Raw genomic sequence first — 13651 nt, 5'->3', positions numbered from 1 at the left:
TTCATTGCTCTTTCGGATAGCTCTTAACTGGTAAGAATTATTAAAAACTAAATTTGCCCCTTTGCAACTTTTCATTTGCACCAATTCTGTCTTCTTGGGCCAAGTAGGATAATTATAATCCTTCCACTTGACAGCCTTTCAGGTACAGGAGAACAGATATCATAACAAGTCTTCCCTCACAAGTCTTCTATTCTCCAGGCTGAGACTCCCCAGTACCATTGACTCATACACATAAAACGTGGCTTGAATCTCTTCACCAGACTGGTTGCCTTCCTCAGGATGTTTTCCTGGCTAATCAGTTCCTCTAAAATATGAAATCCAAGGCATCTATGGGCTCAGTGGATAGAGAACTAGGTCTGCAGATGGAAGGTCCTGGGTTCAAATTTGATCTCAGGTTCTTCCTAGCTTAACCCTCATTGCTTAGTCATTATCACTTTCCTATCTTGTAACCAATCAATAGAGAGTATTGATTCTAATATGGAAGGTAAGGCTTTAAAAATAAATAAATAAAATGACCTGACTTCAATACTCTACATGTAGTCAGACCAAAGTAGAAAATGACAGGAAAATCACTTCTATAGTCCTGGACATTCTTCACTGCAATTAACCCAAGATCACTTTAACTTACTTTTTAAATTAAAATTAATTAATTAATACTATAATAGAAGAGCAGCAAGGGCTAGGCAGTTGGGATTAAATGACTTGCCTAGGGTCACACAATTGGGAAGTGTCTGGAGTCTGTTTTAAACCCAAGTCCTTATTCCAGGCCTGACCCTCTATCAACTGTTCTACTTAATCTGTTTTTGGTTGACATATAAAGCTTAATTTGAGGTCTACTAAAACCCCAAGATCTTTTTCAAAAGAGCTGCAACATAGCCCTGTCTCCTTCCAAGGATTAACAACCAGTTCCTTAAATGCCAACACATACTTTTAAGTTTAGTTTGCATTCTACACATTTTTCCCTTTACTTTCTTAAGACTAAAGATAATGGACAAAGCAACAAGTTAAGGCCTGATCTATAGAAGTTTGCTATTTCCAAGCTGTAAGTGCTCACACTAAAAGTTTAGCATTTGATTCTGGAGCCTAGAGAAGTTCACTGCAGTGCACCCCTATTTCTATGAACAGAGACAAGAGATTTGTATGAAGTAGTAAGAGCTGTTTCTGGGGCTCCTAGCCTCCCTAAAATGCCATCCCTGTGGTAGAACTAACGGTATAAAATAATCTCATTTGCAGAATAATACTTACATTTTTGCACATGACCAACATGAGGATTTTTGTTTGACTACCTTTATTTGTGATGACTTTTCTTTCCTTCCTTCCTTCCTTCCTTCCTTTCTTCCTCCCTCCCTCCCTCCCTCTCTTCCTCCCTCCCTCCCTCCCTCCCTCCCTTCCTCCCTCTCTCCCTCCCTCCCTCCCTCTCTTCCTTCCTCCCTCCCTCCCTCCCTCCCTTCCTCCCTCTCTCCCTCCCTTCCTTCCTCCCTCCCTCCCTTCCTTCCTTCCTTCCTTCCTTCCTTCCTTCCTTCCTTCCTTCCTTCCTTCCTTCCTTCCTTCCTTCCTCCCTCCCTCCCTCCCTTCCTTCCTTCCTTCCTTCCTTCCTTCCTTCCTTCCTTCCTTCCTTCCTTCCTTCCTTTCTCTTTCTTTCTTTCTTTCTTTCTTTCTTTCTTTCTTTCTTTCTTTCTTTCTTTCTTTCTTTCTTTCTTTCTTTCTTTCTTTCTTTCAGATTGGGAGGTGAGAAGGAAAGAATGCTTGGTAATTTGGGGGAAAAATCTAAGTAATGTTAACATCTCAAGGGATCCAGAACAAACTGAGTTGATTAGCAGAACAAGCTTTCATTTCTAAACAAACATAACTTTGCTATCAGCTATGAATCTCCAAGACTAGAGTTCTATGTAGAAATCAGATATCTTTTTGAAGTACTAATCTATAGACAGACTGGAGTGGATTAGCCTAGTTATAGGCCCACATCATTTTTCTCTCCCCAGAATCAGCTCATTAGGGCCATACTGATGCATGGTGTGTGGGCAGAGAGACAGGGCCAAGGAGGCATGGGGACAGTTTGCCAATTAGTTGCAGGTGTGTAGAGCTTATTATAGATGATATAATGAGTGGTCTTTCCCAAGGGCAGGGGAAACTGTGCAATGCCAAAGTTGAATAGAGCATTTTGCAGCCCAGAGACATCATTGGTACCCACAAGGAGAAACTCAGTAGGTAAAGTCCAGGAGTCCTCATTAGGACCTAGTTGACACAGTAGGGGAATGGAACAGGTAGTGTGGTAGGCATGGGGGAAAACACTTGGGAGATAATTGTGTACCATTATGATTTTGTGCATTATTCATGAATTCCTTCTTCCTTTTTAAATGAATCTATCCCATTATAGCAAGCATTTATAGGTTCTTTAAAGTTTGCCAAAAGATTTTTTTATCTCATCTGGTCTTCACAATAACCTTGGATTGCAATTATTATCCTTATTTTACAGTTGAAGAAACCAAGCCTGATAGAAGTTAAGTGACTTGTTCAGGGACACACATTCAATAAGTTTCTGAGACAGTTTCCATACTCAGGTTTTCCTCACTCCAAATCCAACACTTTATCCACTATACTCATGAAAGTTCTTCTGAAGCGAAGTGGTAAGAGAATCCAGAAGACGGGTGAATACCAGAGGTGGAAAACTTTGGAAGGTTATATTATAGGCAATCAGGGATTTGGGCATAAGAGGATATACATTTTAGAATCACTTGAAATATTTGGACCAGTGAGGTAGCAAGTGACTAGATGAATAGAATAATTTTACTCAGGGTTCTGAAATCACTGTTAGCATTTGTGATCCCTTGGCTGGCCATCCATAAACAAACAAACCAATAAACAAATAAAAAACAGCATGGGTCCATATCATTATGGATGCCAAGACTGAAATCCATAACTGCCCATTGTTACCACTTGAAATGCCTAGGACCATGTAAGAGAGAAAGTCCAGCATGGAAAAAGAGTAACCCAAGTGGGGGAAGTGCAAGGAAGATGGAGGATTCCAGGAAGGAACATAGAAGAGCTGAAGAGAAACTGCCAGATCACCTCACTTCTCTTTGGGAGCTCTCCTGGAAGGGTTGGAGAAACCTCTGAGACAGAAGACCTTTCTGAGCATTGACCACTTCTCAGTGAACCCAAATCCCCTTGATCCAGCTGAAGAAAAAAGAGAAAGCCATTCACCCAAAGAAGAAGTCCCTCCATTCCCTAAAATCTGTCCCATGAATTTTAAGCCACAATTAGGGTAGAAAGAAGTAAGGACAGATCTCACAACTGACCAAGGAGGGTCAGGCAGATAGCTTGAACCCTCAGGATTTGGGGAGGGGGTCAGTTGTTAGCTCAGTTAGTTAGAAGTTAGAACTTCCCAGTTCCCACTTTCCTTACCCAACGACCCCACTCTCCCTGTCTTGTATGTCCCTTTAAAATAAAAGAGTTATTCCTCTTAAGTCAAGTCTGCCTGCCTCATAACATCAAGGAAGGGAAAAGAAACTTGGTGGGAGAACTATGCCTTTCTCCTCAAGGGGGGATGAGCCAGCTTCAGTCTTGAACCTCCATACTCAACCCAGTCTCTAAGGGAATACATTCTGTCCTTCTAAAAGACAACTTGTGCTGTTTTCCCTAGGGGAGGACCAATCTCTCCCCTCTCTCCATATCTTTGACTGTTCATAACTCTCTCTCTAGTCCCCAAAGTAAAAATAGGTGACCCCATTCTGGTCATCTATTACAACTAATATTTTATGCTGATGCAAAGCATTCAGTTCCAAGTCTGCACCCATAACCAGGAGGTTTTTTTGTTTGTCTGTTTTATTTTATTTTGGAAGCCTGGAAGTACCGGGGACAGTCCAACCATGGGGGAAGAAAGGGTAGTTTGAAGAGAATTGAAGGGGTGGCCTGAGGGAAGCCCCAGGCAATGGATACCATAATTAAAAGCTCCTTTGGGCATATAGCCACCAAGAGAGGCACAACAGCCACAAAAAGGAAGCTCACTCACTAAGAGATGAGATACATTCTCTTCTATCACCCCCATTGCACCTGGGGCACAGCCCTGTTTGGCCAATGCCAGTTACAGATTTGGTAAGGATCAGCAGCAGGGAAGGCTTCCAGTTAACCTGATTTTTCTGAGTAAAGCTTATGGCAACTATATAAAGCCTTTTGCCTCCTGAGAAGTTCAATAGGACTTCTAATAGGACAAATGAATAATTCTACTTCTAGTTCTTGAAGAACCTAGGAGAGGAAGTTGCTTCTTCTTCATTCAGCCTCAGAATCCTTGATATGAACAATTCCACACATCCGACAACCCATTGCTACATAATTTGTATAGATTTGAACCTCAGGAGATAGCAGTTCAGTGGAAAAAACACCAATTCTGCCAAAAAAATAGAGCCTGGGTTCAAATTCTGCCTCTTAAAGTTCTCTATGTGGTTTGGGATAAGTCACTGAGTTTCCCTGGACCTTAGTTTTCTCACCTATAACTTGAGGTGGTTGAACTAGATGTACTGATTTGTTATATATCATCCTATTATAAATCTAGCACTACATGGACTAGAAAAGAGTCAACTCTTCAGGGCATTTGAAATCATATTCATGGAAATCGGGCTTGAGAAGCGCAACCCTTCTTTTTAGGACAAGGCAAAGACCTTGACTGCTAGGATGACACAGCTAAGCTCCTATTGTTAAGATAGATGGTGCAGTGGATGGAGCCCTGAGCCTAGCATCAAGAAGCTGATTTCCCAACTGGCTTCAGATATATATTCTCTGTGTAATTCTAGGCAAGTCACTTAAACACCTGTCTGCATCAGTTTACCCAGCTATAAAATGGAGATAATAGCATTTACGCCTCAGAGTTCTAGTGAGGAACAAGTGAGATAATTTTTTTTGCTAAGTGTTTAGCATAGTAATTGGTCCATCATAGAATCTTAATGCTATTTCCTTTCCTTTAAAAATTTTTAATTTAATTTTTCAATTAATAATAGTATTAGGTAATATTTATAGAGCAGATAACACATACCAGGAACATAGTAAAGCAATTTCTCTTCCCATTCACCTCCTTAATCACTGGGGTAAAAGAAAAAAAAACCCTCTCATCCCAAATATATATAGTCAAGCAATATAAATTCCTGCCATGGCCATATAAAAAAATTACAGGTATTCCTTCCTCTCTGTGACCTAGAAAATCCATGTAAAAAATTTTGGCCTTCCCTTTATGCCAGAAAAGTTTGAATTTTTTTCTTTTTCTTTTATGGGGGCATTTACAATAAAAGAAAATTATGTACATAATCATATTAAAGATAAAATATATTATTTTATATAATGCTATACATATATTTTATGTCCTTCAAAACTTTTTCTATGTCATCAGTTGGCCTTCATGGATCATCTATGGCTTCTATAAAACTCCTCCCAAATTCCCATTTAATTTCTCATGCAAACCCGTGATGTATGGAAACTGTGATAGGAAAAGTTGTAATGTGGAAGGGATACCTGTATGTGTCTTAGTTGGGATTGTGAAGATTGGATTTGGCTCTCCTCTGATTGTAACAAGGCAGGTACTTAGCTCTTCCTTTATGGTCAAGATTAAATTGAAATCCCCTATCTATTTTTAGATTTTAATCCCCAAAGTGTAAACACCATACTTAAAGTTGATCTACCCATTTTGGATTTAAACACAAAAAGGTGTGAACAGCCATTTCATACATTTGAAAGAGTGGGCAGTCCTGGAGTGGAGCATTGGCTATGATTGGTAGACATAAAATTTGAGGGAAGTGACACAAGAGAAAAGGGTCTTTAAAAGTGGAAACAGAGATACACAGAGAGAGACACTGGGAGTGAAGACAGTTAGCTGTGGAACTGGACCCCTGGAGGACCTTGTGCAGGAGATCTCAGACTGCTTTCTTTTTAGATGGTCATGGTGGTGAGTTTAAAGGCTGACTTCTTTCCTTGCCCTTTCTGGAGGTGTGGACCTCCGAGAAAGGCCCATCATCTCCAGATTCCTTTCCCCTGTCTGGTGCCTTAGAATTTCAAACTGGTTCAGAGGAAGCTGGAGCTTTCTCTCTCTCTCTCTCTCTCTCTCTCTCTCTCTCTCTCTCTCTCTCTCTCTCTCTCTCTCTCTCTCACTCGCTCTCTCTCTCTCCCTTTTTCTCTCTTCCTTTATATCTTCCAACTATTGTAAAATAAACTACCATAAATTTCATTTATTTAAGTAATTCATTTTGAGTCATTCTCCTGGTTCTGTTCATAACCCTCTGCATCAGTTCTTCTAAGTTTTCCAGCTGCTTCTTTTCAAGGCGTTTCTCTGTAGAGCTAACCTTTCCATGGAGATAAGGCCATCTGTTGGTTTGATCATCAATTCCCAGCTCCAACACATTAGTACTTTGTCCATAAATAAGTTTCCAAATCTCTCTCAGCCTCAGTTTCCGAATGGAATAAATCATCCTTCCAAGGAAACAGAGGAGGCAGAGAAGTCCAGTGATGAAGAAGGCATAAGCATATATAATATAAGTTTAGGGTCAATTAGAAAGTAAGCATCATTGATACCTATTTCATAGGACTATTGTGAATACACTGTAAACCTTAAGTACCATATACATGTGAGCTATTGAGACCATAGTGTCATAAGAACACAGATTTTGAGTTGAAAGAGTTCTTAGAAGACCATTGAATCCATCTCTTTTATTTCTGCAAATGTGAACTGCTCTGTTAGCCTCTTCACCCTGCAAAATCATATCAGCCCTGGAGCTCACAGTTGATCAGGACTTTCTACCTGAGGGACTCCTCTGATTGAAAGACATAGTAGAGAGCTCTTCTTAAAACTTCCAAGTAAGGAGGGTCCCTAGGCCAACCATGGCTTCTTTGGGGGGTTTATTTTCTCCCTTTCCCCCTCTTAGCTGTCTCTTGTGAACTGTCTTCCTCCATTAGAGTGTAAACACTTTGAACTCAGCAATTGTATTACTTTTTTAATATTTGCTTGCAAGTTCTCTCTCTCTCCATGCTTTTACCACAGTATCCCTGGAGCTTAGCCCAGCATCTTACATATACTAGGTGCTGAATAAGTGTTTATTGATTGACTGATTGAGACACAATGAGAAAGAAAATTAAGTGACTTACTGGAGTCACAAAGTTTGTATTAGAACAGTATTTGAACCTTGATTTTCCAATTCCAGAACATGATTCTTATACAACATCATCCATAATGGACCAGCCTAGATATCTTTTTTTTTTAACTTTTACTTTCTGTCTTGATAACAACTCTAAGACTGAAGGGAAAGGACTAGGTAAATGGGGTTAAGTGACTTGCCCAGAACACAGCTTGAAAGTATCTGAGGCCAGATTTGAACCCAAGTCCGCCAGTCTCCAGGGCTGGTATTCTATTCACTGTGTCACTTGGCTGCTCCAATAGCCTAGATAGTTTCTACTGACCCTTCCAAGACCCATATTTTTTAATTATATGGATAAAAAGACCATTGATTTAGAGCTGAAAGATTCATTCTGTCTTCACTTTACAGATGAGAAAGTGAAGACAAGGGAAATTAAGGGATTTGACCAATGTCCCAATCATAGTAAATACCAGGAGCAGAATCTGAATCTAGGTCCTCTGATTCCAGATCTAAGGTGCTTTCCACCATGCTGCACTTGCCTTGACAAAGTAAATGTCGACAATGGGATGCCATATCCCATTTCCTCTTCTTATTAGATCCAAATTTAAAAAAAAGAAGAGAATCAAATCTAATTAGAAAATGATAACATCCCAAAGGATCACAAACTCAAATCTGAACATAGAAATTTCAGTCAGAATGGAAAGTTTCCATGTCTAAATCTTTCAAGGATTGTTAAAGGTCATAAATGAGACTTTCTATTTCCATATATTTCTATCTCCACTGCATAGAGAGGGGAGAATGTTCCATCATCATTGCTATCATCATTTATTTTTAACTAGATTCTTATCACATCCTCTACTTGTCTCCTTTCCTGATACCCTAGGGTGTCTGGTCAGTCCACTTCCTCTTTCTATGAGGCCACCCAAATGTTGCAGTAATGAATCCCTTTCTTGCTTGGAACTTCCTTAACCATTTCCTGATCCTGGAGAATGTTACTGTTGCCTGCCACAGAATCAGAAAATGATCAAAAAAGGGGTAAGAAAGGGGAGAGACTAAAAAAGGCAGAAAGAGCTGTTACTTGTTATATCTGTTGTGGGTATAATGCTGGACTTGGAAGATGAGAATTCAAATACTCTCTCAGAAATGTAGTAGCTGTGTGACCCTGGGCAAGTCACTTAGTTTGCTGATACCAAACTTCCTCATCTATTAAAAAGGAACAATGTTATCCATAGTACAGAGTTTACAAGTTGATTGGGAGGCTCCAATGAAGTAATATATGTAAAGTGCTTTGCAAACCACTATATAAATTATATTATGACCATAGAAATATAATGTATAATATAAAATGTAACTATATAAATATAAAAATAGCTATATAAATAAAACACTACATAAATAATATAATAATAGTTATAATCAAATAATTAAATAGGTATAGTAAATATATAAAACAACTACATAGTTACCATTATAGGAAAATAAATAATTATGTAGTTATTCTAGTAAAATAGATCAATAACTCTATAGATTTTTATAGCAAGATATACATAAATAATTATATAATTTTATAACAAAATATATATAATTAATAAAGTTATAGTAAATATATAGAAAGAATTATATAGTTATTATTATAATAAGATTAAAATAAGTATATCACTATTAGAATATATTGGTAACTATGTAGTTATTATTACAGTAAAATAAAAAACTATGTAGTTATTCTAGTAAAAATATATTAAGTATATAGTTATCATGAAATAAATAGTTATAGTAAAACATAAATGATTATATAACTATTATAATAAATATATGAACATAGCTATGTAGTTATTGTTATAGTAAAGTGATAGTAACCAGCTATTTATACTAACTAAATAAATATATAGTTGTTATTTTTATTATTTAATGTCTGTGAACCTATTTTTAGCAATATTGAGATAATTATATTTCAGTATAATTGGTTTTCTTTGTAATCCTCTGAATTTTATTTCATGAATAGAAGAACACATTATTCTGAGGAATCCAAATGCTTCCCCAGACTGCTTGAGGGCTCCATGACACAAGTAGCCTTAAGATCTCCTATACTGTACCATACTGCGAAGATATATTCCATATCCATGAATCTGTTGAGTCTATCAGTCATACTCTAGCTATGAATGGATGGCTAGCTGGGTGGTCCAGGGGGATAGAGTGTTGAGTCTGGAGTCAGGAAGACATCTTCATGAGTTCAAATCTGACCTCAGACTCTTGAATCTAAGCTCAATGAATCTAAGCAAGTTGCTTAACCCTACTTGCCTGTGTTTCCTCATCTGTGAAATGAGCTGGAGATGGAAATAGAAAACCCCTCTAGTGTCTTTGCCAAATAAACCACAAATGAGGTCAGGAAGAGTCAGGCATGGCTAAAAAGACTCAACTACAACAACAATGGCAACATTCTAGGTAGGATACCATGAAGGAAACAAAGAGGCATAGATTGTAGTTTGTCTGCTTCAAATTCATATTCTAGATAAAAACTATCATTTTATACCTTCCCCTCCTTTCATACTTATCTATGGCCATGTGTTAATCATTATCTTTTCATATGGTATGACACCATAGGAATTTTCCTCTCTCTCCCTCATCCGTCTCCCATCCCCAAGAAGGCAGGTAATATGATATAGGTTGTACATATATTATCATATTATACATATTTCACTGCTCATCATATGCTGAAACAAGACCACAGGGATTTAATAGAACTCCTAGGACCATGCCAACTATGTTCTCAATTCTTATGAAAACTCATGGATATGTTAATAGTATAAGGCACCCCATGTGCAATAAATTCTGGATTATACAAGAAGAATGTATTATTCCACACATTAACCAGAAATCTCTACGTATGGTCTATAAATAAGAATTATTCTATTAATAAGACACTTCCTAATTGTCTGTTCTTGGGCAAGTCACTTAACCCCAATTGCCTACCCCTTACTGCTTTTTTGCCTTGGAACTGATACTTTGAAGGTAAAGGTTTAAAAAAAAAACAACTAGATTAAACCATTTCTTCTCTGGGCAGTCCATCAAAAGAGTCTTTAAAGCAGTGGTTCTCAACCTTTCTAATGCCGTAATCCCGCAATACAGTTCCTCATGTTGTGGTGACCCCAAACCAAAAAATTATTTTGGTGGCTACTTCAAAACTGTAATTTTGCTACAGTTATGATTCAGAATGTAAATACCTGATATGCATTATATATTCTCATTGCTACAAATTAAACATAATTTAAACATAGTGATTAATCACAAAAACAATATTTAATTATGTGTTGAGAAATATTAATCCAGCAGGAGGCAGCCTGAGCACTGGGGTGGGAGGTAAGTCCTGCCTGGGGAGGGGGTCTGCAGACACTGCCTTCTTCTTCCTGTCATCTCCCTCCAGCTTGAGCTGAGGCTTCACTTTGCTGGGGTTACTCAGCTCCGTTATCCGCTGCAGGAGTTATCTGTTCCAGGACTTGTTCTTAACCCCTCGGGAGCCAGCACCAGGGTGCTCTCTCTGGGTCTCTGTTTGAGTCGGGTCTCCAGGCAACAGGGTAAATCCATCATCTCTCATAGGGGGAGGGCTGCTGATAAGTAACTAATATTAGTAAAATGTGCAGGCAGCAGGGTCCCCGTTCTTTCTGAGATCTTGCTGTAAAGTAGCGTGATTTCTCAGCCGCTAAAGCCATCGGAAATATGTATTTTCCGATGGCTTTAGGTGACCCCTGTGTTTTGGTCATTTGACCGCCAGGGTTGGGACCCACTGGTTGAGAACTGCTACTTTAAAGGGCTGTGCTAAGGTATACTATAATAATTGTGTCTGTTTATGTAATACTTTAAGAAATACAATGTTCTTTGCTTTGTCTGTACAAGGAAATGAAGATGCATTCTGGGAACTAGGGAACACACAAATGCTATGGATCCATTTTACCAATATTAGAATTATAAATTATATAAAACTGAATAAGACTTCAAAAACATTCCAGTATGTTTTACAGATAAGGAAATTAAGGTCCAGGGTTGTTAAATGACTTGTGGAAGGAGACCTAGTTGTTAACAATATAAATAGAATTTTAATCTAGGATTTTAATTCCAGAGCCAATGTGCCTATTGCTAAATTTTCGGTGGGAACATTTGTACCTGAGAAGTAGCTAAATACTTGTTCGCTTTCCCTCTCTTATCCCCAAGAAGGCAGGTAATAGGATATAGGGAGTACATATATTATCATATATGTATCATATATCATATATATCACATGTTTCTCCATTCTTTATATTCTGAAACTTATCACTTTAACACTAGAGAAAATTTCAGGGAAGAAACAAAATGAAGAATGGTATATTTCAATCTGCATTCAGATTCCATCTGCTCCTTCTGTGACAATGGATATATATATTTTTTTATTTTTGTCATTAGTCCCTTGGAGTTGTCCTAGATGCTCCAAGAAAAGTCATCTTGGTGACATCTGAGTAGCTCAATGGATTGAGAGCCAGACAGTGGATTGAGACAGAAACAGGAGGTCCTGGGTTCAAATCTGGCCTCAGATACTTCCTAGCTATGTGACCCTGGGCAAGTCGCTTAACCTCCATTGCCTAGCCCTTACCATTGGCCAGTACGCAGTATTGATTCTAAGATGGAAGGTAAAAGTAAAACAAAATAGTTGTCTGGAAAAAGAAAAATGTTCATTGTAGAATATACAAAGGCATTGAATCTCAGAATTTAATAAAGAATTAAACTTAAGTGAAACTTCATGAGGTATCTGCAAAAGGATAAAAAAAAAATCTTTCTGTATCCAAGAGTTCTAAGTTATATTTTTGCCATGTATGTTCATATAGATGCCTTATTACCATTTGGCTTTAAGTCTGAGCCCACTCTCCCCAAGAGATCTGGCAGAAGTTTAGGAAGATCACTGGTTTGAGAGGATTTCTTTGTCACAGCTGTTCTTACTATCCTTGCTAAGTAAAAACTCCTTCCACAAGCTTAAAAAAATAAAGAAAAGAAGAACATATAGGCAGAGTGTGGTGACCTAAAACCTTTATGGCATAGTGGAGACACTGAAAAAGAATAGCCATAAAAGGGAGAAGAAATGGATGGTTGTGAAAGACAATTTTGCCTCTTCTTCCTTTGGCCTTGGGTTGGCACTGGGTTTGGTTGGAGTAGTGATTAGGGATCTCTGCAGGGACAAAGACTTTTAAAATGTGTGCCCAGGTATCCTGTCCAAATTTAGGGGATTAAATCAAAGTTTACATGATGAAGTATTATGAAGAGACACGGGGAATGGAGCTAAGTCACAGCAAGATCCAGTCTTCTTAAATAAAACCTAAACAAGTGAGGTGAACAAGGGAGGAAGGCATTTCAGTCAAAATATCTTTTGGCCCATCATGGACCTCCCCAGTTTCTAGAAGGAAATAGAAGGGAAATGTGCAAAGTGGAGTAAATTCATCTGCCAACCAGGGTCACGCACAATTAAAATCTGAGTGGAAAGATGCAGTTTGATTTGCTGTCCCGTCAAGCCAACAACTGAAAAAAAAAAAGAAGAGTGTGAATAGGAGGCACCGTGATCTGGCCAACATCAATCACAGCTGCCCCAGCAGGACTCTTAGAGTCAGTGGAGGCCCTTGTAGAGCCCGATGGTCAGGGGAGCAAGGATCATACCCAAGTCAGAGGCTTCTTTGGTATACATGCATATACATAAATATATACCCATGTGTATAGATGGAAGATACAAATGGAGGAAGTTTGAATGGTCTTGAGGTGAGCCCTGGGATTTGAGGAGGGTCAGTAGAGACAGGATCAAGGAAGGTCTAAAGGGCGTGTGGAAAGGGTTAAAGGAAAACAACATAGTCAATAAAGGAGAAGCCCAGGAAATAGACCACTGAAACAAAGTTTGTTGACTTCACAATTGGACTGGGGTATTGTGGGAAATAATGTGACCCAAAGTATAACAGAATCAGGAAAAGCAAAGAGTGTTTTAAAAGGATTTTACCATACATGTAAATCAGTCTTTTAGGCATCTAAGTTATGTTTTGTGTATCATTAAAATTAAAAAAAAAACTTACTAAAACTGTATATTGGTTCTAAAGCAGAAGAGTGATAAAGGGCTAGACGATGGGAGTTAAATAATTTGCCCAGGGTCACACAGTTAAAAAGTGTCAGAGCCAAATTTGAATCCAGGACTTCTTGTCTTGAATCCTAGCTCTAAATACACTGAACTACCTAGCTTCCCCCTTTACATATAATTTTTTTAAACCCTTACCTTCCATCTTAGAGTCAATACTGTGTATTGGCTCCAAGGCAGAAGAGTGGTAAGGGCTAGGCAATGGGGGTCAAGTGACTTGCCCAGGGTCACACAGCCAGGAAGTGGCTGAGGCCAGATTTGAACCTAGGACCTCCCATCTCTAGGCCTGGCTCTCAATCCACTAAGCTACCCAGCTGCCCCCCCCCCACCCCATGTATAATTTTTAAAATTAAATTTATTGATTTTTTTCTTTGTTATTTTAAAATCCTCAGGTATCTCC

The sequence above is a fragment of the Monodelphis domestica genome, chromosome 7 (assembly GCF_027887165.1).
Source record: "Monodelphis domestica isolate mMonDom1 chromosome 7, mMonDom1.pri, whole genome shotgun sequence".
Taxonomy (NCBI): domain Eukaryota; kingdom Metazoa; phylum Chordata; class Mammalia; order Didelphimorphia; family Didelphidae; genus Monodelphis; species Monodelphis domestica.
The sequence above is the reverse complement of the archived record's forward strand: the minus strand, read 5'-3'. Positions refer to the sequence as shown.